The sequence below is a fragment of the Myotis brandtii genome, unplaced genomic scaffold (assembly GCF_000412655.1).
Source record: "Myotis brandtii unplaced genomic scaffold, ASM41265v1 scaffold854, whole genome shotgun sequence".
Lineage (NCBI taxonomy): Eukaryota > Metazoa > Chordata > Mammalia > Chiroptera > Vespertilionidae > Myotis > Myotis brandtii.
Window position 1 is genome coordinate 248,467 of NW_005371468.1, and position 9,871 is coordinate 258,337.

General features: G+C 38.7%; 1 protein-coding gene across 14 annotated transcripts in view; it reads right to left on the reverse strand.

Annotated features, from left to right (window-relative positions):
- CTNND1 (catenin (cadherin-associated protein), delta 1) overlaps window positions 1–9,427 on the reverse strand; it is a 50,051-nt gene extending 40,624 nt beyond the window's left edge. For 6 of the 14 annotated variants that reach the window (XM_014532171.1, XM_014532176.1, XM_014532174.1 and 3 more), the window contains exon 1: window positions 9,156–9,427. The gene's annotated coding sequence lies outside the window, so the exon portion shown is untranslated. Of the gene's footprint in view, window positions 1–9,036; window positions 9,129–9,155 lie in introns of those variants that run through there. The other 8 variants (XM_014532173.1, XM_005884756.2, XM_005884759.2 and 5 more) reach the window with 3 other exon arrangements.
- Between the last annotated feature and the right edge of the window lie 444 nt (window positions 9,428–9,871).

The window sequence follows — 9,871 nt, forward strand, 5'->3', positions numbered from 1 at the left end:
CAAAGTATACCAGGCCAAGTAATTCAGTATATGCTTTAATAACCTTTATTGCTTAAACATACATATGGAAAGGGGGAAAAGACATACAGTTAGTTATCAGGAATGATCATCTACCCCAATGTGCAAGACAGAAATATGGATATGGTAACCTATAAAACGGTCCCTGAAAGTCATTAAATCCCAATGATTAGACTTTGGCAAACCTAGAGTTTTTTGGTCAAATAAGCAAAGGGAAAGAGGTAAGTAGGGCAGGCATAATATTTGGTCAAAAGCACAAAAACCAAACCAACAAATGTACTCAAAAGGGAACTGTACCGGATTTAGGTTATTACTTCTCCTGTTCACAGAAAATTGACTATGGAGGTAAGAAGGTGGAGAAATATATTTCTCTAGGGAAGAAAATTTTGATCTCACTTCCCAAATACAGACAGGCTTATTCTAAGTCATTGCCCTACTATTATTCTCCTAGACAAGGGTCATCAACCTATGCAAAATCTGCTACTCTGCAAATTATTTGCTGACTATACTCACATGAACTTCTGCAATGGGACAAAGATGGCAGTTAAGTCAAATGTTGCCTAAACTCCTTACAAATACACAAAGGTTAACAGCTATTGTCTATGAGATCTGAAGTGAGAAGACAACTTTCTTTGTACTGTACAGTGCATGATGAGGTCCTATATTACCCTCTCCTTCCCCCTCAACACACGCCAATGGTGCCTCTCTGTATAGGTCCAGTTCTCCCATCTCTCTTGCTGGCTGGTAAAAACGAGCCTCAGGGCCTTTGTACTTTCTGCTCTTATCTACATGACTCCACCCTAATTACGTCTAGATCTCTCTCAAACATACCTTTAAGTGAGGCCTTCCCTGACCACACTATTAAAAAACCTCACATCCCTCCTTGCACTTATTCAGCACCCTACATATTCTACTTTATTTTTTCTCAATAACATAATATGTATTTGTTGCTTATTTATCTGTCTCTTTCAACTATAAGTTCTGTGAGTATTTGGTAAGTATACTTACTGTTTAGTTCAGCATATAGCAAATTCTCAAATTTCCTTTGAATGAAGAATGTTTTACTTTTTTAATGAAAACAAACAGCTAAATTAAAAAAAAAAGAAATCAACTTTGCTTCATTTTTGTGCTATAACCTTTTTTTCTCATTGTTATCTTAGGCCCATCAATTGGGGTCTCCTGTAGCTTCACCTGCAGATTTGGCTGACCTTCAGGAAGGTAGACATTCAAACAGCCAACTCTGCCCTGATTTAACAAAGTAGTCAATGGAGAACAGAACAGCAGAGGGGTTATAGAACTCCCATTCCAACAAAGAAACGGTGGAAAGAAATCAGATTGGCACCAACTTCTCCTTTAAAATAGACTACTCTATTTTAAAAGTGTGCTGAATATACACCAGCTACTTTATTTCAATGAGATTTATTTCACTTGCAATGAACTGTAGGTGCTTTGATAAAGGTATTGAAAAGTTGACCTAGTTTCTATAACAATGTCCTATGTCCACAACCATCAGAATATATTTTAGTTCCTTAAAATACAAGCTCCCTAAAACAAAAATCTTTTTACTCCACAAAAAACTCTAAATGTGCTACTGTATTCCAATATAAAACAACATGGGAAGCACACACAAACCTGACATTTACTCTGGAAAAAGTAAATTTCATTTGCTCTACTGTCAAATTAACCAAAATGAGTAATTAACTAGCAAATGTGGATGAGATCGAAAATCGAAAAGATAAAAACTAATCTGAATTTTTGATCTCTTACTAAAAGAGATCAATCTTCTTGGATGACAACAATTAATCCTAATCTAGATCTAATTGAAATAAACCAGAAGCAGTAGCCTAATATTTGTACCTTTAGCACATGAGTACAATTTATTTATAATAAGAATCAGAAACTTTTTCCATATTGTTAGTGAGGCAAAGCAACAGCCATAAAGACCAACAACCTAAAGGGAAAATAAATAGGGCAGGGAAAGGGAGACACCAGAGAACAGGAAAGCAAACAAAAAGGAGAAAACTAGGAAAATCAGCCGTTGGTTAAAAAATGTGCAGAGCTGGGTGGGGGAGTTTGACAGAAAGCTATGAATACCAATCGAAATTATTTTAAATACTATTCAGAACACTAGTTTTATGGGTTACTTAATATGAAGGAAAGGGAGGAAAACTGTAGGCTGGAAGAAACCTAGAAGTTTCCAAACATGGCTGCATCTAATACATATATTTTCCACAGGCCACAGTTTGACGATCTATAATAATAAAGGTATAATATGCAAATTGACCGAACAACCGAACAGCAGAACAACCTTCCGGATGACCGCCCTATGACACGCACTGGCGCCAGGCCAGCCAAGGCGGATGCCATGTGATTGGTCAGGGGGGTCCCGCCATTGCCCCACGATCACCCCGCAGAGGGAGGCCCAGGCCACCCTCTGCAGGGTGATCAATGGGGGTGCTCCACGATTGATCGCCCCAAAGAGAGAGGCCCTGGTCACCCTCTGCGTGGCAACCAGTAGTGGAGCCCCAGCTGGGTGGGGGGGGCTTCCTTTGCAGTGCAATCGATCTGGGGGCCCCGTGATCAATCGCCCTGCAGAGGGAGGCTGAGGCCAGCCAAGTATTCGCACCCTACTCCTGTCACCAGCAGAGGGAGGCAACCAGTGGCGGGGGGCGAGGGGCCAGCACCGCATAGATGGCCCTGATCGCCAGCCAGGCCTAGGGACCCTACCCAAGGGGCCCCAGATTGTGAGAGGATGCAGGCCGGGCTGAGGGACACCCCGCTCCCATGCACAAATTTCGTGCACCGGGCCTCAAGTTCCATATATGAGTAAACCTCTTTCTTAACAAGCACACTTCTTGCTCGGCTGGCATGGCTCAGTAATTGAGTGTCGACCTATGAACCTGGAGGTCACACGGTTCAATTCCCAGTCAGGGCACATGCCCGGGTTGTGGGCTAAATCCCCGGTAGGGGGCGTGCAGGAGGCAATTGATCAATGATTCTCTCTCATCATTGATGTTTCTATCTCTCCCTCTCCCTTCCTCTCTGAAATCAATAAAAAAAAAACTTTTTTAAAAAGAAGCACACTTCTCACAGGAAGCATTGATGAACTCAAAATTGCTACATGTCTCAGTTTTATTAATGTCCATAAATAAGGATTGAAATAGAGAATGTTTCTTAAACATAAAAGAGGGAGGTTTATTTCAAGAAAAGGGATAGTAAAAGCCTGCCTTCATTTCTATGTAACTGTTTCCTGTACAACCACTCATAATGCAATGTTATCCTTGAAAATCCTAGTAGAACAAGTGAGACTTCAAGGTAAAGAATCTGATTCAAAGTCAAGAGTAATAAACCCAAACTAAGCTTTTTCATTCCATTCTCTGCCAAAATTAAAGTTTACCCCAGGATGCTGGAGTTCTGTCTCTTACAGATACAAAATGATGAGAGACACTTGTATTGCTTTTCCTTTTTTTTTTTTTTTTACTAAAGCATCCAAGTCTCTGAAGAAATTACTGCAAGATATTCAAGCTTTGCCACCTGTTTTTCTTTCCCCACTCACACCTCACTTTACTTCATTAAAAGTTATCCATCCATCCCCACAGCACACTTATTTTGAACAACCACATCCACACCACTCCCAAACTTGCCTATTACTAAAGATACTTTTTCCCATTAAAAAAAGTTAGCTTATCCATCCAGGAAGTCCATTTATTCTCTAATATAAGCATCTATATCTACCACAAAGTCTCAGGTTTTAAGAGACCTTAAAGGGCATTTATTCCAACAGACAAATTATGTTTGAGTTCATTTAAAGCATCCATTCTAATAGCAAGCACTTACAAGATATTAACATGAGCTGGGAACTGTCCTATGAATTTGAAATATATTAAATCATCTGATGGTCACAACACTCCTATGCTATGGTTAATATTGTCCTCATTTTACAGACAAAGAGACCAAGGCATAGAGCAATTAAACAACTTACCCAATATTACATGGCCAGTAAGTGGCAGAGCAACATTTGACCCTGGCAGTCTGGCTCCAGCATCCATGCTCTTACCTACTATGCTATGCTGCCTTGCCTCTCCATATTTATGGAACTCTCAGATTGGAAAGTTCCTGTTTGGTTAGCAAATTGATAAAAAAAATAGAGAAAAATAAAGCATCTGTGGCAAATGTTAACAATGGTGTCTAAATGAAAGAAGAGTATATAGGAATTATTGTGCTATTCTTGCAACTTTAAGTTTGAAATTTTTTCAAAATTAAAAGTTAAAAATTGCCCTGACCGGTTTGGCTCAGTGGATAGAGCGTCGGCCTGTGGACTGAAAGGTCCCAGGTTCGATTCCGATCAAGGGCATGTACCTTGGTTGCGGGCACATCCCCAATGGGAGGTGTGCAGGAGGCAGCTGATCGATGTTTCTCTCTCATCGATGTTTCTAACTCTCTATCCCTCTCCCTTCCTCTCTGTAAAAAATCAATAAAATATATTTTTTTAAAAATAAAATAAAATAAAGTTAAAAATTTACTTTTATCATCGTATAATGGGACATGTTTTGTGAAAGTAATGCCCAAATTACCTGTTTAAAGGCAGCTTTAAAATAAAGAAAACTCTGGATCCTTATAATATCCCCACTCCATGCCTGATCTAAATTGCCCACACTATTCGAGTCAGACTGAAGGACTCACTGGAGAAGTGGCCCTAAAAATGGGGAACACTGTCCCTAAACCGGAATAGTAAATGTGGGCCATGTTCTCAATGCTTAATATTTAATAATCAACAATATACAATATACAATTCTAAGTAGAATTAGGGAGAAAAAGTATTTCCAAAAATACATTATACAACATAACTAAATACAAATAAATCCATGCCCTTATTTCCCCTAGCTTAGTTCTAACCTGAACAGTTGTTTTCCCCTCCTTACAATCTCCCTGCCAGACTATCTCAATGCTCTCTATTAGAAACCTTGAAGGCAGCTGCATTGGGCAGAGTAACCCTACTTCAGCTTCTCATGGCATTTAACCCCTTTTGTGAGAGGAGAGAACATGAAATCACCCACTGATTACCTACAATTCATTCCTTTAGGCAAGTTTCTTGTTACTATTATTCTAAATTATACATGAAAATTTGGGTTCTTAAAATCATAAACTTCCCAATACACTTTGTGAACAAAATCTCCTGAAGTTTCATGGTGGAAGCAGTGACCAACAATACAGTGATATCCAAACACAATTCCGTTGAAACACTAACGTTCAAACTATCATCCCAATCTTTTTATGTTCTTATCAACAAGTATAAAAAAACCACTCACTTCTGACACGGCTGAAAGCAATATTCCCCTGATGCTGGCCTAATATGTTTAAGGTAACCAGTTCTTCTCCCCTAGAAATGGCTACATTAAGATTTCAATGATTGAAGTTAACAGCTGTCTACATTATGAAATGAACTGATGAAGACCCTTACTGTTGTTTTTTTTAATGTATTATTTTTATTGATTTCAGAGAGGAAGGAAAACAGAGAGAGACAGATAGAAACATCAATGATGAGAATCACTGATCAGATGCCTTCTGCACGCCCCCTACTGGGGACCAAGCCCACAACCCAGGCATGTGCCCTTGATCAGAACCTAGCCCAGGACCCTTCAGTCCACAGGCCAACACCTTATCCACTGAGCAAAACTGGCCAGGGAGACCCTACTTCTTTATACTATTCTTTGGACTGCTTTCCGAGGAAAGAAACAGAATTAAAGAAAAATTTAAATTTTAAATCTTCAATATTTAAAGAAATTTTACTTAAAAAATGGAATGTGGGAGATGACTCAAAGGTTGAAATTGAAACTACAGATTAGAGTAAAAGTTTCAAAATTACATTTCAATTTTATTAATCTAGGTGGTATTGCTTCCTATCTCAACTTCCTTTCAGCCTTCCCCACAAAGGTCCCTCACTCATTCCATCAAGATCCTTATTTAAACAAGGCTTACTGAATACCTCAGTGATAAGATAATATCTACATTCAATCAGCTCATACTCTAGAAGGAAAGACAAAAGTAAATAGACAATTTTAATACAGTGTGATAACATTTGAACTACCCGCTATAAGCCTCTGTCCTGCAAATTGGCAGTATCATTCCAAACCACATGCCTGAAAATTCTCTGGAAGACATTTCATTGATAATCAATGAACTCTGAGGCATTTCCAGTAAGTTTAAGAAAGGACAGCAATGGTGTGCATATGGAAAGATCCCTGTTCTAAAGATTGAAATAATAGCCATAATAGCATACCCACTTCTCCATTGCTTTATGGAAAGTGGATTTTTTACATATGTTATTCCAATAGGGAGGAGGTAAGAAATCTAAGTGAGGACTAACCCTCTGCAAGATGAAACACCCTTTCCTTTAGCAAAGGCTGATTTTAGTTTTGGCTCTTTTTTCTATTCTCTCTGGAGAATGGCAGTGCATTAGTGGTTAAGTCTGTGGACTTGGTAGGTAGTCAGGCCAGGGTTTAATCCTGGTCTTGGCCACTAACAGGCAGTGAAATTTCCAGCAAACCTCAGCTTCTCTGAGGCTCAAATCCTTTTAGAAAACAAAAACAGTTGTTGTGGGAAATTAAGTAAATAGTTTATGCAAAATGCTTAGCACCATGAGAAAAAAACAAGAGAGGGAGAGGGGCTGGCATTTAATAAGGGGGCCATCAGATACCAAAATAGAAAGCAATAAATTATACAGAGCTAATAATTTTTTATTCCAATTGAATAGTGATCTATGCTTAATTTATTTGCACCCATCCCTAGAGAGCAACTACCTCATAAACTTAAGGATAAATTGCAATGACTGGGAGCTTTTTTTTTTTTTTTAAGATTTCCAATAGTCCCAATTCTTATAATAGCTGAGAGAACATGTTCTAGCCCCTCTGACTCTCCATAATTGAAACCCTAAGAAAGGCACTACAATTCTAACCACCCACAAGAAACCCTCACCTGGAACACAGATTATACCTTAGTCATATAACAAAGAAACCAACAGTACATGGGAGTCAAACAAGGAAAGAAAAATCTGCATAACTCACACTTACTTGTCATTTTTTATCCCAAAACCAAAATGATGAGCAAATCAAAAATCTAAAGATTTACTTATTCGTACCCCTTATTATATTTCCTGAAAGAACCAGTAGAGGTGAGGTAAAAGACAATCTTCCATTTTATCATCCAAAAGGCTCTATAGTACATACCAGTTAAAACAATGCCTCAGTTCGTGGAAATAGTCCTGGACGACAGTTAACTAGGATGCTCACTGCAGCCACACAAAGCCCAGTATTTAAAGCTGGACCCAAATCACCACCATTCAGTCATCCAGAACCTATTTTCAAACTGCCTTTGTACTCCTTCAGATTCCCTCCTCCCTCCCCCTAAAGGTTGAGTAGGAAACCGACACTCTGGCAGCAATATGACCAACCCCTTCAAAGATCCACCAAGAAACCTCCCTAGGCTGAAGTCAAAAACAGAGAACATTTGAAAGAGAAATTGGAAAATATCAAATAAGAACTAGAGCCCAACAGACTATAGACATTGTCTTTTTTCTTTCTTTTTAACTGCACTTGCTATAATTATGAGATCCAGACATGAAAAACCTTACTGTAGCCCTTGCAGATTATATTAAAAGGAGGAACAAAGTTGTTTCCTATGAAGCCACAACCTCATAAGGATGAAATCATCTTGCAAAAAATACTCTCAGTTCTAGAAAAGAAATACAAGGAAGTACTATAGTCTAAAAAGAATGAGGGGGCGGGGGCACAAAAATCAGAGGTTATAGACATATCAGTTTAAAGCTAATGAGCAGCTTACATATTAAGGCCCATCTTGTTACAATTAGGGCGGCACTTAATCCAGCTATAATTTTCAGACTGATTCGCATTTTCAACGGGAGAAGGAAGAGAACACTCAGTTTTCAGCTACTGATGAGTTGGCTATATAATTATCTAGAATCAGTATTTTTTACAAGAACATATCTGCAAAAACAAACAAATCTTAAGATTAAATATAAGATTTGAAAGCACAGTCATGGGCCTTTAGCTCTTACAGATTTCTGATTTCACAAAAAATAAAAACTTACCTCCAAAAAAGAACTTTCAGTTTGGTTTAAAATAAGAATTCCCCTTGTTCTTTCTCAAATCCATTCTAAACACTAAAGTTTGTATGTACAACATAAATGTTTTCTCTTAGCCTAACCTTATTTAATCCATGGCCCTTTAAGAGAGCATAAAGCTGAAAATATTTTCAGGTGTGTTGCCACTTTACTCAGGTGAACAAAAAAAAAGCATGATTAAGATTTCCTAATCCCTTTCAGCACATATACCAAATGCTATCGTATTTACAGACTGAAAATACAACACCTCCACAAATCTTTGCCATCAAAAGTAGTTTTAGAAGAAAAGGGGATTACAATTCAGTTAACATGGACCCATCTGTTTTCTTTTATAAGGCAAAGCAGGGAGGCAACGTCTAGCAGGAGAATGAGGCTCCCACCCACCACACCTGGAAAGTAAAAGAGGGATCCACCCAGGAATAGCTGGGCTGAAACCGATCCGGGCCGTTCAAACTCTGTGGGAGAAAAACACCACCGTTTAAGCTGCAAAGCCCCCAGCAACTTTCCACTTCCACAAATCTAATGATAAAAAGGAAAGAAAAGTTTTGAAACACATGAAGTAGCATATGTATAACCAGCTTCCGACCCAGACAAATTCCTTTCCCAACTCACACGCAAAATGCCAAAAAAAAAGAAACCCAACATTTGTTTTGGTCTCTGAAAACACAAGTTTGTAAGCTTAATCCAAAAATATATATAAAATCAAAGAACACACCAAAATGTAAACTTTTGGAGTTGCTCTCACCCCCTCTGAATCTATTCATCTCTATTAGAGAGACCTAGAAGTTTGTTTCTGAATCTTGAATATTTTACCTTTTAAAAATATAAAATTCCCCAAAGTAAGTAAGAAGAAAAATTAATAATTGCTTAAAAGTTACCCGTCAGCATAGCAGAATCTCTTGTTTTTAAATCCCCTCTGGTTACCGTAAGGCAAAAATTCGATTTGGGTTATCCTCCTTTACCCGTCTGAATACACATTTTTTTAAAAGGCACACACCTCAAATGTGGACTTCTGTAAACCAGTCCTTTAAGAAAGAAACCCAAGGCTTCGTCAATGTGTTGAGAAAGACAAATCCAGCAAGGTAGTTGATTTTTTTCGCCACCTCTTCCTCCTTTCAGGATCTTTCCTGGTCTTCTTTCTCTCCCTCTTTTTTTTCCCTCAGATCCAACACCTAAAATGGAAGTTGCACCCAGCCAAAGGCTAGGGAGCCTGGGTGGTGACAAACTGATCTGGCAGCCCTACCCCCTCGCTTTCCTAAGTGATGTCAGTCCCTGAGAACTTCCAATAGGAGCCAGGCATAAATCAGGGAGCAGATTTTATCCAATAGGAAACTTCATTATAGGAAATTAAAAAAAAAAAAGGAAAGAGAGGAGGAGAGAGATGGGGAAGTTTTATATATATATTTATATTTAAAGTGGAAACCATATAATATCGGAGGAGTTACCGCAGGGCTCTGGGGGCCCAAAGGAACAGAGCTTTATAGAAGGGCATGCCTAAGAGAGTCGGTTCTCTTTGAGGGTGGGGCTCTTGCTCTCTCTCCCTTCCTTTCCGGGTGAGGAAAAAGAGCTGATTTTATTTGCCTGCTGCTATTTGATTTGTTGCTTTCTACCCCAAAGCATTTTCCCAAAGGAAGCAAGGGAGAGAGAAATCCTAAAAATAGAACTATTATATGGTGATTGGGATGATAGAGGATATCTGAGGTAAACTCGCAG